Below are 20,931 nucleotides of genomic sequence, written 5' to 3'. Positions count from 1 at the left end.
ATTAGTGTTTAAAAAAAAAATGAAAATTATAAATGCAGAAATGTAAAACAACAAAGCGAAATGAGCGGAAGATTGGATATTTGAGTCGTTTAGAATTATATATATTCATAGTATGAGTCTTTACGTGAGTTAAGAAAACCCGTTCACCAATGCGAAAAAAATCAGTTGTGCTTGATTCCATACAATACATATTCACGTACCTACTGTCTAATATCTTTCATGTTCTCAATACAATACATATTCACGTACCTACTGTCTAATATCTTTCATGTTCTCAATACAATACATATTCACGTACCTACTGTCTAATATCTTTCATGTTCTCAATACAATACATATTCACGTACCTACTGTCTAATATCTTTCATGTTCTCAATACAATACATATTCACGTACCTACTGTCTAATATCTTTCATGTTCTCAATACAATACATATTCACGTACCTACTGTCTAATATCTTTCATGTTCTCATTCGGAAATGTATGTCGTAAGTAAAATATGTGAACGAAGATTTACATAAAAAGCCCGTTAGGCGATTACAAATATTGAGCATAATAAGGTAAATGCGCACTAGTGTTCATAACCAATTCACAGAAAACAGTTCACATTAACGATATCGTTTCTAGTCGGCGGCGCATAGATTTTTTTCGAGATAACTAACATTTTTTGCATGCGTTTCATTTAAGAATATTTCTAAATGCGTCAAAGTCAATGTTAAATAACGTGGTAATGATTTACAACATAATTTCTATGATCATAATTATTGCTTGCACACTAGTTATTGCTTGGTACAATTGAATATTAGGCTCCATCTATCCATTAACCGACCTGATATTCGATGGGTAGCCGTTGCGTTATGGATATGGTGAGCGGTAGGTCACATGTACGATGCTCATTGTGGTTGCGATCTTTAGGACACCAGGAGACGGACTCGAGAGCGTTTCGATTTAGTAAAGCTAACTTAAATAAGTTTATCATAATGCAAAATGTCGAACAATAGTCATTTTAAATTTATTTAGTCATCTCAATAAACTAAAACTTTACCATTTAGATAAGATGTGTTTACTTTAAAATAATATGTTTCCTTGTTATTTACAAAAAGAGTTATATGCTCTTTAATACTTTAAAACTTTCCATTAACAAGTTGCCGTTGAGATTTCGAAAAAGAACAAGCTTTCAATCATGTTCTTGACATGTTTCCTTGTCTAATGACATTTAAAACGTGTTTCCTCCTTTACTCAGGACGCCTACGGAAACATTTCAAGTGCAGAAAAAACTTTAATGTCCTGTAACACTTCATACTTTCAAATGCACAATTCAACGCCCTCAATGTTGCTTTTAAATTGTGTTCAAACAAGAGTATTTTGGAGTGTTTGAGTGGTTACATCAGTTTCAATTGAATAATCGCGTAATTATTACACGTTTAACAGAACAAACAAGTATGTTGGTACCGATACTTAACTTGTTTTGTTATTCTTGGTTTGATAATCTACATAATAGTTGCAATTTATGGGGGTTGAAAGTAAATACAGAGAAAAAAAGTATGTCGGAAAAGAGGCGGACTATGTACGAATGAAAATTGGACCTTAAATGGACATGTCATTCAAGTTGTGAATGATTTGAACTATCTGTGAGTTGTTTTTAATTATACTGGAAGTTTCACATTGAAGCAGGAACACCTAACGGGTAAAACATTTAAAGCAATGCATATTTTATTATCTCAATGTCATGACTATGATTTAAAGCCAAAAATACTGTGTCAATTACATGACGCATTTGTTGGTTCCATTGTAAATTATGCTTCGGAAGTCTGTGGCTACACTAAATCCAAGGAACTAGAAAGAATCTATTTGAAATTTAGCAAACGATTATTAAAGGTTAAACTTGACACATGTAGCGCATGTGTTTATGGTGAGCTGGATAGATATCCCATGTATATACATAAATATGTCCGTGTCATTAAATAATGGATTAAGATATGTAGATCTGAAAACATCATTATTAAAACCAGATGTAACTTGGCCGTCTGAGATTATCATAAAGGCTGTCATAATTGGATATTTAATGTTAAAAATGTTTGATGACTATGGTTTTAGCTATGCATTTGAGGATATTAATACTATTAATATAGAGATAAACATATGTGTAGAGGAATGTAAAAGCAGAGTATAATGATAACTTTACACATGACTGGTATAGAACGTTACATAACAGTTCAATGTTAGATGCTTATAGAAATTTGAAATCAATTTTGAATATGAGACCTACTTAGACATTTTACCAAGACGTTTGAGATACCTTTTCACCAGATTAAGATTGTCAGCCCATCCACTACATATTCAAACCGGTCGTTGTGCAAAGGAACGTTCTAGAAATCAACGATACTGCAATGGTTGCAATTCGACCGTTATTGAAGATGAATTTCATTTTATTTGCATTTGCCCGGCGTTTAAAAACATAAGAAAAAAAAATTACACAAACACATGTTATTACAAAAGGCCATCTATGCATAAATATTTAAGTTAACGGCAATCGAATACTAAAATAGAAATTATAAAATAAAAATAATCACTTAAAATTCGAACATCTATTATGAATGCAAGAATGCTTTAAATATTCGTCCTCTTCTTTCTTTTTCTTTTTTCCGTTTTTGTTGTTGTTATATTTAATTTGTGCTCATTCCACTTTGTAAGCTAAGTAAATGATTTGTAAATATGTGTAAAACTGTGTTCATGCCACAATTGACATTGTACTGTTTTCATTATTTGTTGTTGACGATGTACATTGTACAATTCAAAATAAACTGTCTGCCTGTCTGTTTTAGTTTTCGCTAATTTTTGCTACATTTGATCACAATTTGTTGTAATTAAATAACTTGAAATCGGACAACTAACCGTAACATATATGACGATATTTCCGTAAAATGTTCGTTAATTTGGTATAGTGTTACGTATCTTTGCTTTGATATATTAAAGTGATATTATGGGCATTTTTCTCTGTTGTATTGAGCTGAAAAGAATTAACAGGTCAAAAGAATTAGTTAAAATGTGGTAACTGACTAATTATCTACAAATCATCTTGCTACCAGTTGTTTATAAAAAAAATATATATTATTTTCGATATTTTAGAAAACTCACCCAGTCCTCTAAGCCGAATTGATCCGTAAAACAAAATTGTGTCCGAGTGTCGTATAAACGAATCTGCATGAAAACTACAATTTAGACTCACATCGTACATCGAATCATTTCTGTCGTAAGTTGTCAAAACGAAAGTACGGTTGATATTCAAATGGGTTATTTTTCTCTTTCCGGGATATTGTTTTAGTATGTTGATGCTGCATTAACAAATATATGTGTATTGGAAGTGAAAACACCAAAAGTAAACAACGGTTGCGATAGACACCTATATAATGTTAGATAATATCACTTTAAGCTTTAATTACGATGACAACTGAAACCTTTAAATATCTGTGAATATAGTACTATGCGAGTTCCATCACAAATGCAAGCACCGTCGGAAAACAGGGTGATATTTAATAATTATTTGAAAATCATTACTAATGTGATACAAACTTCAGAGTTCGAGTTATGATTTCAGATAGTATTATAACAAATGGTAAAGTTTTATTTGGCCGTGAAACGAATCATTAATTATTCTTTTATGTTTGCATGTTTGCTGTTATACCAATAATAAGAGAAAGTCATATGGAAACACAACACGTCATTGGATTCATAATAAAGAATCTTCTATCAAGAAAGTTTGTTTTGTTTCCTTTCTTTATAGAAAACCAAAATGTTTTTGAACTGAAAATAGTTTTACACTGTGAAATGTTTCCCGCAGTATGTTCAGGAAATTGTCATCGGCTTTCATATGGAGCTTCTCCTACTTGTAGAGGACTTTCTGGATTCCTGAAAGGAAACACACAACTTCCAAGCAATTCATATCTCCATAGTAACACTTCCTTTTTTACACATGACCAATGTGATTAAATATTTTCAACAAAAAAATACCGGTTGAATAAATCCATCATGTTGACCGCTAGGCTGTTTCTGCTCCATTAAAATATATAATTGCTGTATTATGAGTATGTGCATGTGTAGTATTGCCTAACATGTCTGCCTATCAGCCTGCCTGTCTGTCCCTTTGAATGCCTCCACTTTTTTGACAAAAACATGTCAGTTGTAATACATTGGCTCTTTAAAAAAGGAAAGAAAAAAAAACGAAAAATATCAAACATTGTTTTGATGGACTTCAAACCAAACTAATAAACTTATAGTCCAACCACTTACATGGAGAGCCTTTGTGCGTCCCTTGAAATCATAAGGATTGTAATGAAGTGCGGATGTCTGAGCGACGGTGATAAGTGTGTGCTTCTTCACCTTACATTCAGACATCCAGAACTCCGACAGCATGAAATACATGGGGAAATGCCGAAAAATCATGAACATTGTCACAAAATACATTTGAAATATCTCGAAATATACAATTCCTCTATCATGTAGTGCAGTGGTGTGTTACACAAATGCGCGTGGAACATCGCCAAAATGCATTGAGAATTTTCCACTTCAAGTAAATCATATAATATTTTTCTATCGAATACACGCAAAATGCACGAACTTGTATGGACACATAGTACATAACTAATATCTATGTATTTATTTATTCGACCATGATAATAGGGTCTCAAGAACTTATGCACACATGGACGGCAGTAAAGGGGTCCACATATCTGTATCTTGAAACTAATTCACAGAAAAACAAATTAAGATATTATACAAACGAATAATAATAATAATAACCGTACGGACCTCCATGAGTCACCTTACAGCGTCTTCGTGTCTGGAGAGATTGGTGAGCAGCTCCTCCTGTTTCTTTCGCCAATCCTGGACAGCCGCGGGGAAATCTTTCAACACAGACCATGGGTCACATGAGAAATTCAAGGAGGTTCACAATCATAACACGTCGAAACAGGATCACGCAATACCAAAACTTCCAAAGACAAGAAAATCAAAGCCATCCAAAACCATATGACCTTAAAAACCCTAATGAAACCAACATGAAGAAGTTTCATATCAATACACATACCAGTGTCTGCTTTGTTTATCATTGAAGTGACAACTTAAATAGTATACCACAAGCAAAAAGAAATTAAACCAACAGGAACTACCATTGTAGTGGGTAAACAAATCTTTATTAGACAAAACAAGGAGAGTTCGAGATTTGATTAGAGGTACATTACTCGATTGACATCTTTTTCAACAGGGAAATAATTTTACAAAAGGCACCATACATGATTATTGCACCGTTATTAAGCTTACAGCTCATTTTCAGGCCTTTTTCATGCTCGCATTGACTCTTAAATCTGAAGGCCCGACGAAAAGACTGGACGATTGAGCCAAGGGCCCTCACTATAAACCAGCATAGAAATTGGGCAAAAGAGAGTAAAAGTCGAGTGAAGAACAAAAGACAACCAATCCCCACGAGTTTTCGTTCCATGTTTTCAAATACAATCTCTGTCATCATGAAAAAAATCCTACAAAATAAGGTAGGGTCTTATGTTCTATTGTTTATGTATTATATTATGAAAAGTAGTATAATTTTCATTTATATTTTGGAAATAGTTTGTAAGTTTAGGTTCATAATAAAAAATTAATTTCCTTAATTAAAAAACGTAAAAATAACAATGGTACAATTAGTGTACTACGTGGCTATGCTTTGATCACGTGGTTGGTTATGAAGGCAGGGATTTGATCTAGCTATGCTGGTTCCAGTCAAATCTCTGCGCGGAGGTTGATACAATCTTTGCCATCACAAGAAAATCTTACCAGATTTGGTGAGATTTTTGTTTGTTTAATTATTATATTATAAAAAGTAGTATAATTTTTTTGTTTATTTTGAAAATAGTGTATAAGTGTAGGGTCGTAATAATCACGTGGCTGCTTATGAAGGCAGGGATTTAATCCAGCTATGCTGGTTCCAGTCAAATCTCTGCGCGGAGGTTGGAAGCAAATATGCATTATAACAGTGGAATCTAAATGAGAACACTGAATGACATGTTTGTGATAGCGCTGTTTTACAATACCAGTATAGTAATTATACAGAAATTCTGAATCAGTGCAATATTAGTGTTCTATTAAATATTGCAGTATTGAAATGATACTGAATTATGTCATATTGTTGCGGCTGCTCTGTCTACTTGTCAGGATTGTAAAATGCTCAAACAAGTCCGTTTAAGCTTCATGTAGCTTTATTCTTTACATGTAGACTCCTAATAAGTATAATGCGGCTGTAACGAATTAACAGTGCAATTTTTTCTTGAACTAATAAATAACCTAATAACTTTCAAAAAAAAAAAATCCTGATATCACAATAAAACTCTCGCGTATCTGTCTAACACTCATAAGTTTTAAAGAATGATAAAATATTTAAATATATTTATGAAACAGATCTCTTAATTTGTTAGGTCTTCGAACAGACTATTCTTTTGTTATACTAGCTATAAGAATTCGGTATATTTAGTGTTTCTTACACGTTTCTTAATTTTTAGAATTTGTTAACGCCCTTGCTGTTATGGCCTGACTGAATTACTTAACAAAGGCAAAAAAAGGTCCGTCCGGTCGCCCGACCGTGTCTCCCGAATCGGGACCGACCCTCAACTAAAAAAAAATGTTCATTTTCGTTCATATAAGATGTCCTGCAAGATATGTATTGATTCAAAGCATCAGAGGGCGTCGGGAATTTCAGTGTAAAAGGCACTCAATGAAGTTACATGGAACGATTTTTTTCTACTGTAAATATTAATATATTGGCCGATTTTTTTTAAACAAAATAGAAAAAGATACTGGTACAACCTTTATCTATGATGTTGTGTTATATCCCCAAAATAACCATTATCTATGATTTTGTGTTGTAACCCCCCCCAATATTTCATAGTTCATTTTATTTACATTGGTTTCCTTTTTTTTACTGGCATCCGTGTGCAGTTTTCATTAATGGAACATAACTGTGTAGGTTTTAAAAAATCTGCTTCATCTTGTAAGCGTAATGTCATATTTTTCTCAACTTCAAGGGGAGATGATTCTGAACTTATTCTTACGTTGCTCATTTACGTTAGGGGTTGAGTACTCATTGATATGAAAACACTGTAAAAGTTTTAATGTGTTTACGACCACCCCCACCCTCTCACACATACATTTCATGGGCATAATACAATAAAAAATGGTTACAATAAAACAGCATATTTATTAAAACTAAAATGTCTATATCAAAACAAAAAGTTAACATAGAACACAAATAAAAATTTTTGATTCTACTGGGGCTCGAACCTTGGACCTCTCACATGTGAAGCCAGCGTGTAACAACTACACTACGGAACCGCTTGAAAAATCACCTTCTAACTAAGATATTTAGGTAGTGGGAGCCTTATGGGTACTTTTCCAGAAACACTCTTTGTTATTATTTCCACATAGTAAATTGTATATCACAACTAATTGCAAAATTTTAAAACTTTTTACCAGCCGGTTAACTTTTTATACTTGGTTGAATACACCTACCCCTTTACTCGGTTGGGCGTTTTCTATGGATATGCCCTATATCCAAACAAGAGTTGTTTGTAAAACATGCATGCCCCCATATGGGCTTTCAGTTGTACTGGCAGCCATTGTGTGTATAAGTTTTTTGTCACTGTCCTTGACCTTTGACCTATTGACTTGAAAATAATAGGTGTCATCTGCCATTGGTGATCAATGTACCTATGAAGTTTCATGATCCTAGGCCTTATTATTTTTGAGTTATCATCAGGCAACCATTTTACTGTTTCGAGTCACTGTGACATTGACCTTCGACCTAGTGACCTGAAAATTAATAGGGGTCATCTGCCAGTGATAATCAATGTATCTATGAAGTTTCATGATCCTTGGCGTAAGAATTCTTGAGTTATCATCCGGAAATCATTTCACTATTTCGAGTCACTGTGACCTTGACCTTTGACCTAGTGACCTGAAAATCATTGGGGGTCATCTGCCAATCAATATCAATGTTCCTATAAAGTTTCATGATCATATGCGTAAACATTCTTGAGCTATCATCCTGAAACCATTTTACTGTTTAGAGTCACTGTGACCTTGACCTTTGACCTAGTGACCTGAAAATCAATAGGTATCATCTGCCAGTCATGATCAATGTACCCATGAAGTTTTATGATTCTAGGCGTAAGCATTCTTAAGTTATCATCAGGAAACCATTTTACTGTTTAGAGTCACTGTGACCTTGACCTTTGACCTAGCGACCTGAAAATCAATAGGGCCATCTGCTAGACATGATCATTGTACCTATGAAGTTTCATGATCCTAGGCCTAAACATTCTTGAGTTATGATCCGGAAACCATTTTACTATTTCGAGTCACTGTGACCTTGACCTTTGACCTAGTGACCTGAAAATCAAAAGGGGTCATCTGCCAGTCATGATCAATCTATATATGAAGTTTCATGATTCTAAGGCCTAAGCGTTCTTGAGTTATCATCCGGAAATTATCTGGTGGACGGACCGACGGACGGAATGACCGACCGACCGACGGACCGACATGAGCAAAACAATATACCCCCTCTTCTTCGAAGGGGGGCATAAATATATAGTTTTTTGTAACGGGATATACATATATTTTGACAATTAACTCAATGAACGTACTCGACTGGATTTTGTTAATAGATACAGAATTAAAAAAGTGTCATTGAAAGAGAATTGTGCCTTTGATGTCCAATAATATATGCACTTTTCTGGATAAAATGGCAAAAACGACAACAAATGGTTCAGTTACAAGAAACTTTAATTACGTTTTATGTCACTTGTAGTGTGATGAAATGCATATATTGTACATATTTATTTAACACAACATATTTTCTACACACTGAATGAATTTTTTTCAGGAAGTTTTAACGTTCCTATCTCAAGAAATTTACTTCGAGTATGCCTACCCCAATTCATTTTCACGCAATGAATTCAAGTATAAATTTGTATATCACTTCTTTAGGGGGTTTTCTAGTTGCTTATTAAAAGCTACAGTTATAAACCATGACATGTGAAGAAATTTAGCTAACTTTGAATTAATATTGATATAATAATACATTAACAAGAGCACCGAATAACGTGTGCCACGCTCGGCTGCGAAAGCTTGTCATATTTTTTTAGAGGTCACAGTGACCTTGACCTTTGACCTAGTGACCCAAAATGGGTGTGGCGTGTAGAACTTATCAAGGAACATCTACATATGAAGTTTCAAAGTTGTAGGTGGAAGTACTGTGATGTTAGAGGCAAAGTTAAAGTTTTATATTAGAGGTCACAGTGACCTTCACCTTTGACCTAGAGACCAAAAAATGGGAGTGGCGTGTAAAACTCATAAAGGTGCATGTACAAATGAAGTTTCATAGTTGTAGGTGGAAGCACTGTGATGTTAGAGGCAAAGTTAAAGTTTTATATTAGAGGTCACAATCACATTGATCTTTGACCTAGTGACCCAAAAATAGGTGTGGCGTGTAGAACTCATCAAGGTGCATGTACATATGAAGTTTCAAAGTTGTAGGTGGAAGCACTTTTATTTTAGAGCCAATGTAAAGGTTTTAGCACGACGGCGGACGACGAAGAGGCTATGACAATACCTCGGAGTTTTCTCCGAAAACAGCTGAGCTAATAATACAATCTTAAGGTCACCTAAAGTCAAAAGGCAACATATGAATACAGGCGCAGTTCATCACAAAATGTCAAAGTTGTCCCAATATTACGGAGCATAAAGATGTATAAGTTATCATGTTTCTTTAGACATGTAGCACAATAATATACAACTTATATTTTAATAAAAACAGCCTGATTAATGACAACTAGATGTTCATAATTTAGTATCAGTATAAAGCCATGGCATGATTTTGACTGGCCGCGTGTCATTTAAAAGCCATATTATCTCGTTCCGTCACATTTCGTCAGTGAAAAACTGACCGATTTTAGGGACCACTTCAGATAAAATATTTTTTGCGTTTGTGACTTTTGGTAGTCCCTCATTGTTTTTAGCAATGGAAGTATCCCTAAAGTCATCCTCTCCGGAACTAGAAAATATGGCTTTCAAATGACACAAGGCCAGTCCATATCCCGCAATGTTTTCAGCTGTTGGTCGCTTTAGAGTTCCTCTAGGCAACAGCACGTCTAACAATCTAATGTTCTTTGCCTTTAAGGCTTTTCATGATTTAAACAAACTGAATTATGGAATGCAGTTACAGCAAAGATGTGGGCCATATTGTCAGTAATTTTACATGTTTTAAGCAAAGATCTCAGTGCTTCAACATCATCAGGAGCACTGTGGGCGTTGCAGGTTGCCTGGAGAATACGTTCACTAGATCTTCCTGTTTGTGTGACTGTCCAGGATACGATTTTTGAAAACAGGCAAAGAGTCAACAAAACTGCTTACACAATTACAAAACGTTTCAAAACAGTGTGTGTTCAGCAATGCACTAACCAAAACCGGAAAATCAAACCTGCGCCCATTATGAGCAACAAATAAGGCTCTGGAAAACTTTGCAAGCCACATCATACACTCATGTAGAGAAGTTTTAATTGATACACTATCAACACTTCTACCATTTACACCCATTATGCCATGATCATCAACACAGATGCCAATCACTTTCTGAGCTTCCGAAGAAATTGGCACTGTTGTCTTCACATATATCGAAAACTTAAACCCGTCTTCAAATGCACAGCAGCAATCTGAGTAATATAAGGCATCGAACTAAAATACAAAATTAAATTCACACAATGCTTATTTCTAAATTTTATAATTCCCCTTCAAGTTTCATTCTGACGCCTTATATGATCGTTGGTTATGAGAAAAATCAATTTTCAGCACAACAAGCACATAACATATTAAAAAGTCGTTGAACTCAAATTATCGCTTGTGAAAAGAATTCACCATTTATATGAATCCGGAATATTAATAACCAGGATTTTTCTCACATACATGGTAATACCTCCCTTGCATGCACCAAACTATATTTCATTTCAAAAATGCCTTTAAACAATTATAGAACTGGATTTACTCACCCTACCGAAATTCTTTGAAATATATCGGCTACATCTCCTAGCGTGTCCAACTTCTCACAGCATGTCGGGTTTCCGGGGGTGTAATTTAACATGGCCCGATAAATAAAGAATTTGGTAAGTAAAGTTTCATTTACAGCCAAATTACAGATCTTTTAATGTTCCTATTTGTCTTTTTGGCAAAACTCCTGTTGCAACACTCAGCTTGTAATTGGAACAAATACTAAAAGGACAGTGTAATAGGCAAACATCAAATGTATTTGTGAATTATGCTTATATTCTAAATGTTATAAAGCAGTTTATTATTTAGACCATTAGGAATCTTAGTCTTTAATTTATGTATCCAAAATGTTTCCAACAACATCAATAGCTACAAAAGAGAAATCAGATAAACTGCAATCATTTTGAGTAGGTCCAAACTGTGTAGGAATAGGTGGAATAGGATTTATTGAACAAATAGTATAAGAACAAATACTAAAACAGTTTACTGATGAATATCTTATTTATATGGTAAAGCGTAATGGTTTAAGATAAACTCACAACAATAAAAAACAACTTAAAAATAGTAAAACAACAATACATCCTCTTTGAAAATGTTACATGGCAATGTAGATAAATTTAATTGGATCGGATTGGACCTGTGCTATTAGCTGCGAGAGTACGGTGGAACTGCCACCCACTATCACGCCTTACTTCTTCGACTTAGAACTGCTCCTTCTAAAGCTTCTTAAACTTGGACCGCCTTTCTAAGTCTTGGTTAACCTGAGGGCTTTGATGACATCACTTATATGGCCCAATTTTGTTGTTGATTGGACGCAACTCAGTAGTGTTCTTTTCAATTGTCTTAAGTATCTCCCTATTACCCCTACTCAGCTGGTTCACCAAGTCTTTAAATGCTTACCTGAGCACCTCATTCTGTGACGAGCTACCAGTTTGAAATTTGTCGACATATTTGCTTGCAGGTCTATATCGCAAGGGTTACGCGACTGGCCATGTAGTTTATGTGGTTGCAGACGAACACAAGTCTTGGATAAACGAGTCCTCGATGCAAACACTTAAAAATCATTTTCAGCAGTAAGCGGGGCGTTCATTTAAATTCGGACTGTTAAAGCGTTTGTACCTGCTACTTGAGCGTTTCCTTCCTTGTTCACGTCCAGGGTTACGCTACTCATAATCCTTGGCATCGGAAACGGGATCGTCACTGGCCACAGGTTTGGAACTCACGCATGAACTGCCCGAAAGGTGGAAACTTGCGGTGGGTGACATGGTCTTTGTGCAACACTAGTTGCGTTATTGGGAGTGTTTTCCATGGTCCTCTCCACTCGCATGAACGCAGAGACAGGAGCAGAGGGTGAAGATGTTTGCAATCTGCATTGCGACATCCAGTCGGGTAAAACAAAGCCTTCGAATCTTGCTCAAAGATGCCTTCGGAGGCTTACTCCAGGTCGCCTTCATCCAACTTCATCATGTTGTCGACTTCAACCAGTGTCCCAGATAATTATTTGGGAAATAGGGTTTTCACCCATTGATTTTAAAAAATAGGGTGATTTCAGTTTTGAAATAGGGTGAAATGAGTTATAAAAATTCGTACCTTTAAATCTTTACTGCTTTCCCCGTTGAATAAAAGCCAATCTTCCAGGTCACTTCAACGTATCCATTTAGATCCAGATTACTTCTGTTGAAGCTGCACACTTTTATTGATTCAATAAAACTTTAAACTGTTATAATTAACTGTCATAAACTGATGTTTCATAACATCTTTAGTTCTTGAAACTGTGCATAATATAAACATCAAACTTAAAAAATCAATAACACGAATGATTTGTCACTTAATGGCTCTTGCTTTCTTGGTTCAAAAAGTTTGCGATCGATTGATATTTTGGCGCAACAATCGCGGACGTCTTTCGACATTTTTATTTCGCATCGTTGTAGAAACTGAAAGTACAGACGCTTTACAAAATACATGCACAAAGAGCGACAGATTAAATCAGATTGAAAACGCATGTTTGCCATAAATAATTTGGTCAGATGCTGTAATTAACTATGAAATCTGGTCCGCAGAGCGTTTGAATAACTGTGATTGTTTTCCTGCTCCTTCATCCAGACGTTTGCTGAATAAAAGCGACGTCGCATTAAGATTAATATTCCAAAGAGGATATACCGAAAACGAGCAAAGAATTTTTTTTATTAAAGCTATTGTATCGTACGCATTGACTTTTAGGAATGTGCATAAAAGTCAAATTGGTTGCGTTTTCAATACGCATGATATTGTATTTCTTTGCGTTTTTAAACATTTAAATAGGATGAAAGATGCATATACGCAGCTTATCTGGGGCACTGCTTAAACGGGCTTTTCGGCTTTCCTCAAGATTTGCGAGTAGTCGACTACTTCGGCACGTTTAGCTTCGTCAACATGACTCTTATATTTCGTGATGTGTTTGATGACGTCGGCGACTTCTGTGCAGCGAAAGTTGCACAAACCGCACGAAAATGGGGCTTGGTCCTTCGGCACATGGCACACGATATGACCGATCAGCCTCCCTTTTCTGTCGGTCTTCCCCCACGTTTCCCATCGATATCTACGCATGGGGCGCTGTAGCGCTTGTACCTTAGGGATCATCCTTTTCTGAAATTGAATAATTCTTTGTAATAACTTGTAACATTAATTAAAATGTCTATGAAATTTGGAGGTTTAATATCATTTCTCTCGGTCACTGTCAGACACGCATTGATTTGTACGTTTCTTCATTATTCTCAACCCAATTTCATTAACATTACATCACTCACAGCCACTGTCATAAATGTACATGGTATCAAACATAACATAAAACTTCAAAATATAATGTTCACTGATGATAAGTTGGTCTATATTCCTATATCTTCAAAATCTTCCTTCGTGCGGATGACACTCATCTCGGTAGTACAGTCCCTTTGCAAGGCCTGAGCATGTTGTAGTGAACAACTCTGGTTTGGCCTTCTTTGTTCAGCTGGATGGTAAAGTTGATCTCGGAGACTTTCGCTTGCATAAAATAAGGACCATCGTAAGCCTTTTCTTACTTAGGGCTGCCGCCAACCTTCCTAGTCTCGTGCAGACACCACACCACGTCGCCAATTTGATAGTAATGAAAGGACAACTTGGCGTTGTAAGTTCTTTGCTGCGTCGAGCCACCTTTCCGATGTGCTTTTTGGCCACTTCGTGGGCTTTAAACATGCTATCCTGCAGCCGTAGGACAATCTCGCCAGGATTCTCTTGCTTCGGTGATGCGTCAGCATGACTGGGGATAAGCCTGGCTGGCTGGCATGCGGACTTCTCTTCCTAAAGCTAGCATGTTGGTGGAAAGTTTGGTGCTTTCATATGTGGGGTCGACCGGTATGCTGCTGATAGACAGACCAAGTGCTGATCCCATTCTTCTTGTTCGCCAACAAGATACGCTCTGACCATGCTCAAAATCGTTCGGTTCAATCTTTCTACTTCTCTTTTGCCGCCGGATGTTTTCTGACCTCTAACAACTTGCACAACTCCTTTAAGACCCTGCTCTCAAATGCTGCACCCTGGTCGGAATGTATCGCCAACGGGGTACCCCATCTCGCTATGACGTCATTTAGGATTCTTGATGCGAATTCTTCGAGTGTAAAATCGATCGCCAGAACATCCCAGGGTACGCCAGACCTGACATGACCCATAGGCACAAAATTGCAATAGTTTTCCACCTTATAAACTAAACGCAGTATTGAGTAATGGGTCTACTCTCTTTGTCAATTGAGATTCGCCAAAAGCAATGTCTCAGGTAAAAAAAACAAACCATTTTGAACCTTCTAATGCATCAAGATTGTCTTCAATTCTAGGTAACGGTTGATTTTCTTCAATTGTTACATCATTGAATTTCCTAAATTCACAACAAAATCTAAGAGAACCATCTGCTTTTGTCACAATTTGACTTGATAATAATAATCATGGATAACAAGCTGGTTCAATCATCCTATCAGCAGCCATCTTTTCAATTTCTTGTTGCGCTGCTTCCCGTTTTGAGGAGGAAATTCTATATGAATAAGTCTTAATTGGTTAGAATTTCGATCATATTTCCTATTCCTGTCATAAATTAATTTGGGTCCCCATGAACTTGAATTTCTGTCAGTATATGTGTAATTGTTAGGTGTATGCCTTTCGGGTGAGGTTTGTGTTATTTCTTTCTAAGTGGGATCGGAATTTTGACTTGTCTGTACTTTCAAGTCTGTTTCTCTGTCGGCCCGCTAATCTATGAGCCTCCATTTTCACAGCAATTTGTTCAGCATCAAATATGTTTTAGGACTAATTTCTCTTAGCCTTAGGCTGATATCTGTATTATTTAAAGCATCAATAAAACTGTCGAGTGCTAAAGCTTCAGTGACTTCAATGTTTGCAGTTTTATAAGCTTGTCTTGACTTTTTTCTTATTGATTGAGCTAATTCAGGGATGGTTTTGTCCCTGTCCAAAACCCTTGATTTTAACTGGTTGCGAAACACTTCAGATTTGTGTTCAGTGCCAAAACGTGCTTTTCACTTTCCAAATATACTTTGATAATCTCGCCTTTCGAATTTAGTCATTTTACAAAGCAGTGACCTTGCGTTGCCTGTTAAGACATTAGCTAAATACTAATATTTTTCTGTGAATCACCATCTGTTAATGTCACTTGTCAATACGAACTGAGTCAAAAAATCTTGTAAATCTGCATCACCACGGTTATTTTAAGGTTTCAATTTCAAATGCAAAGATTTATTGTTGGTGAAAGATGGTGTGCTTCTTCCTTTATTTGTCCGATGATGATCTGAAATATAAACTTTTTGATGCTATATTTTTATTTTATTTTTCTATAAAGACGGAATGTAGTTGACACTTGTTCATAGTTTCATTCCATCGTTCCTCAAAAAGTTGTAACTCTGTTGCTCTGGTATTTTCAATACCATTGACTAATTAAATGGTAATTAAATTGAATGCGTTTTAATTCCCTTTTATTATTGTTAAATTTGAGTTACAATGCTATGAGGTTAAATTTTATTTACACTTAAATGTACATGCATTGTGCAGGTGTGGATAGAAAATTGATAAAACCGGACAATGAAACTCTTTCACTATTGAAATCATACAGTATCTTGAAATACAGAGGCGCCCGGGGCGGTAAACATAAGCTGAAACAATATCATGACATAAACCAGGGTGTTCACTTGGAGAATATTAAATTACTACCACGAGAAAGTCCTACAATAACCAGTAACTTGTCAAATACAGCAAAACCTCTGCAAACCGCCCCAAAGACGACCATTCATGATAACCTTATTAAAGTCAAAATTGAAGCTAAAATCACCGTTAGCGGGCAGAAAAAAATATCATAATATGCAACATAAATTCTACATCTGTAAAAAACAAGACCCTGTCTCTCAACGATTTTATATCAACTAATGCGTTTGATCTTGTAGCCATAACAGAAACCTGGCTTGGCACATCGACAGATAAACCTGCTTTACCGAGCTCTTATCTGAAGGCTACCAAATAAAACATGTACCACGTCCCAGTGGTCGCCGTGGGGGCTGAGTTGCTCTAATACACAAGACTAGCATTGAAATAAAAGTCTTGACTTCAACTAAAGACAAACAATTCACTACCTTTGAACACATGGACTGTAGTGTACAGATTAAAGACTACTCTCTACGTTTGGCTGTAATCTACAGACCACCTCCATCAAACGACAATGGCTTGAAGTCAAGTACTTTCTTAGAGGAAGAATGGTCCAAGTTTTTATCAAAATATGCAACACAAGATAAAAACATCATTTTGACCGGCGATCTGAATTTCCACCTTGACGATCCGTCTGATAAAGATACTCTAAAATTCAATAACATACTCCATTCTTTTGGTATGATGCAGCATGTAAAAGAGCCAACACACGTACGAGGACACTGTGGATACGGTATCCAACGTAGTTGTTACCGATCCTGGACTTTCAGTTGGCTCAGGAAACATTTCTAAAGACCATTATGCCGTCATCTTTAATGCAAGAGCATCACAACCAGCTCCGGTAAATAAAAACTGTAACCTTTCGGAAACTACGAAGGATCAATATTGAAACATTTAAACAGGATATCACAGAGTCAGAAATACAGTTTGAAAATATAAATGACCCTGAAACCCTTGTCCAAACTTATGTTACTAAACTTTTATCTTTGGTAGACAAACATGCTCCACTAAGAACCAAATCTATCCCCCTGCGGCCGACTTGCCGGTTGTACACAGATGAGCTTCATGACGCTAAACATATCAAACGAAATTCGGAAAGAAAATGGCTAAAATCGAGACTCACAATTGATCATGAAATTTATGGAAACCACTGCGCCAAAATGAACAAAATGTTGAAAAAAGCATGCGTAGGTTTTTATTCAGATAAAGTAACATCCTGTGGCCGTGATCAAAATGGCATGCACAAAATCACAAAACACTTACTAGATGGCCCATCTGAAAGAGCTCTCCCGTCTGGTAAAACATCCGATGAGTTAGCACAAGATTTCAATGTTTTTTTCATAAATAAAGTTGAAGGTATCAGAAAAGATATCTCTGAACATGCCCTATCTCAAGCAAATTCAAAACAGAGTAATGATAATAACCCAACAGCAGAAACATGGAGTTTGACACATTTCCGTCCGAAAACTGAGGAAAAAGTTGAAAAAAATCATTTTGCAAGTCCCAAATAAATCTTGCGAGCTCGACCCTATTCCAACTTGGCTCCTGAAAGAATGCAAAACTAAACTGCTACCAATACTGACAAAAATCATCAATCTTTCGATGGAAACAGCAAGTGTGCCAAGATCCTTTAAAACATCACGTATAAGACCTTCATTAAAAAAGCCCACCTTAGATAAAGAAACACTACAAAACTATCGCCCAGTTTCGAATCTGCCATATGTTTCAAAATTATTGGAGAAAGTTGTCAGCAAAGGAATAGATGAACATTTGACAGAAAACAATTTAAATGAAGAAAACCAGTCTGCGTACAGGAAGTTTCACACAACAGAAACAGCTTTAGTAAAAGTTCAAAACGATGGCCTACAATCATTAGATAAGAAAAAGGTCACTGTCTTTGTTATGCTGGATCTCTCTGCCGCTTTCGACACCATCGACCTCATAACCCTTTTAAACCGCCTCGAACAACAGTTTGGCTTTGCTGAAAAACCACTACAGTAGGTAGTTTCCTACCTATCTGACCGCTTCCAAACAGTGAGCATTGAAAGCAATGTATCAGAACCAGTGCTGCTGACCTTCAACGTACCCCAGGGATCTGTGTTAGGCCCAAAATTGTAAACCATGTACACTCAACCTGTTGGGGAAATTTGCAAAAAACATGGACTCGGACATCACTTCTACGCCGATGACTCGCAGCTCTACCTTTCGTTTGAACCCAACGATGGAGCAGCCCAGGACGAAACACTAAATCGAGTTGAAAAGTGCCTCCACGATATCATCTCGTGGATGAATACAAATATGCTCAAACTTAACACCGACACAACTGAGGTTATAGTATTTTCAAGTCAAAACAACGCCAAGTACGTAGATGGGTTAACTATTAAAGTAGGGGACTCGACAATTAAACCATCGCAATACGTTCAAAATCACGGTGCTTGGTTTGATTCAAGAATGAACATGGAACACCATATTAATGCTATAAGTAGATCATGTTTCGGTCAGATTAGGCAAAAAGGTCACATCAGGCAATATCTTACACCAAATGCCACAAAATCCTTGGTCAATTCACTTGTCATGTCTCGGCAAGACTATTGCAATGCACTGTTGTATGGAACACAAACATCAGCTATCAAGAAACTACAAAATGTTCAAAACATTGCGGCGCGTGTCATCACAAGAACGTCCCGCTATAGTCACATAACACCGATCCTAAAAGAACACTGGCTCCCAGTAGAAAATATAATCCACTTCAAAATACTTACCAATGCGTTCAAAGCCTTAAATGGACAATCGGCTGTATATCTGAAAAACCTATTTGAAGTCTACGAACCACGGCGAAACTTAAGATCAAAGAGCGAAGCGCCTTCATTAGTGATTCCAACGGAGATTAAATCCGTATCATACGGGGAGCGAAGTTTCATGTATGCTGCTCCGAAACTCTGGAACTCACTTCCATCAAACATTCAAGGTTCTTTAACACTGAATTCCTTCAAAAATGCACTGAAAACTCACCTCTTCCTCCAATTTTATGCAATATAAGCAGTGGTTTATTCAACTCATTATATACAATCTCAATCATCATGAACTTGAATTAACCCTTTTAAAGGAAGCATAATTATTCCTTTGAGGGTTTGTGGACTCGTGGTAATGGTATCCTGGCGTTACCCATGTCTCAATCAGCATGAACTTGAATTAACCCTTTTAAAAGAAGCATAATTATTCCTTTGGGGGTTTGTGGACTCGTGGTAATGGTATCCTGACGTTACCCTTGTCTCTGTCTCTGTTTTGTCTCTGGTTTGTCTTGCCGATCTTTCAAATCTATGGTTACTGTGCATGTTTTTTGTTGTTTTACGTAGTACTTAATGTTTAAGTTTAAGATTTTATTGTTTCATTAATTGTCTTATAGCTATACACATAGGGTAGTTGTATAGTGTATTGTTGATCTTTCTTATCTAGGGTTACTGTGCATGTTGTTACGTAGTACTTATAGTATAATAGAGTAGTTTTATATTATAATTGAGTAGTTTTGATCGATTTCTTTTGAAAAGCTGTTGCAAAATGTATTCTTATCTGCGATAAGGGCGCTATATAAATCCGGTATAATAATAATAATAATAATAATAATATAACTCTTATAGTCATATTGGGTTTTCAACAAATGCACAGATGTAAAATAAAATGTTTCATATACACATTATTTTTTTAACTTTTTTTTAAAGGGACTGTCCAACAGATGAAAAACGTCGTTCGACGCGAATCGATATTTTCTGAAACTACGAGGATTGCTTATATAGCTAAACAATACCTCCGAATTTCTCGTGAGCGTGGATGGTCGAGTGGTAAAGTTAGGAGACATTTTACTCAGAGCTTCCATGACTCTTAGGGGTCAGTGGTTCGAGCCCTGTGGAGGTTAACGTTTTTTTCTTCTTATTTTTAAATTGTATTCTTATTTTTTACTGGAGATTTTTAGTTCAAATGTTTAAATTTATCAATATAAAGCATTTAAAGCAGTTAATGACAAGCTTTAATACATGCCAAAATCTGTTGGACGGCCCCTTTAAAGAAGTGCATGTAGGTCTGCAAAATCTACGAAAGTTGCTTCATCAATTCCGAAACGATGCATATTTGTCTAATTTTAGTAAAACAATACTATTTTACAACTAAAACATGCTATTAATTTAAATTTCTTTTTCATTTTTTCTTGAAACAAAAAAAAACAACAGCAAAATAATATCCCACACCCCACCCACACATGTTTTAAAGTCTGTTAATGATTGCAATATGTTTTCCATAGACCAAAGCGTATACATTTGTAAACAAGTTATAACTATAAACACATAAATTTACCTTACCTTGACTATCAAGTAAATTGTTGAAATTGAGAGTAAATTAAACTATGTTTGCGAGCGCGAAAAACACGTCTTTCGCCTGCATTTAATTTTCAGTAACTAATAATGTCGTTTAGGTTGAATTCCGATTTAAACGTCATTTGTGACGTCATAACTACGATATATTATTCGGAGTCGAGAGCAATATTACAGGATTAAATGCGCGCTTAGTGATTACGAAAGTCCGCAAGTCCTAATTATTTAATTGATATTACTTTTTGAAATAACTGATTTAAAGTATGACTT

General features: G+C 35.9%; 2 long non-coding RNA genes across 3 annotated transcripts in view; one reads left to right on the top strand and one right to left on the bottom strand.

Moving 5' to 3' along the window:
• LOC127863010 (uncharacterized) overlaps positions 1-20,931 on the top strand; it is a 38,031-nt gene that overhangs the window by 2,182 nt on the left and 14,918 nt on the right. The gene's annotated exons all lie outside the window — the stretch shown is intronic.
• Positions 3,392-20,769, bottom strand: LOC127863011 (uncharacterized). 2 transcript variants are annotated; one of them, XR_008040903.1, is made up of 5 exons: positions 20,650-20,769; positions 12,677-13,711; positions 11,089-11,308; positions 4,811-4,905; positions 3,392-3,910 (listed from the first exon to the last, which is right to left on the bottom strand). It is a non-coding gene; the product is annotated as an uncharacterized LOC127863011 (long non-coding RNA). The 2 variants fall into 2 exon arrangements; XR_008040902.1 differs by having other exon boundaries at positions 11,089-13,711.

This window comes from Dreissena polymorpha, chromosome 16 (genome assembly GCF_020536995.1).
Source record: "Dreissena polymorpha isolate Duluth1 chromosome 16, UMN_Dpol_1.0, whole genome shotgun sequence".
NCBI classification, from domain to species: Eukaryota; Metazoa; Mollusca; class Bivalvia; order Myida; family Dreissenidae; genus Dreissena; species Dreissena polymorpha.
Note: the sequence above shows the minus strand (reverse complement) of the source record. Positions and strands in the feature narration are given on the sequence as shown.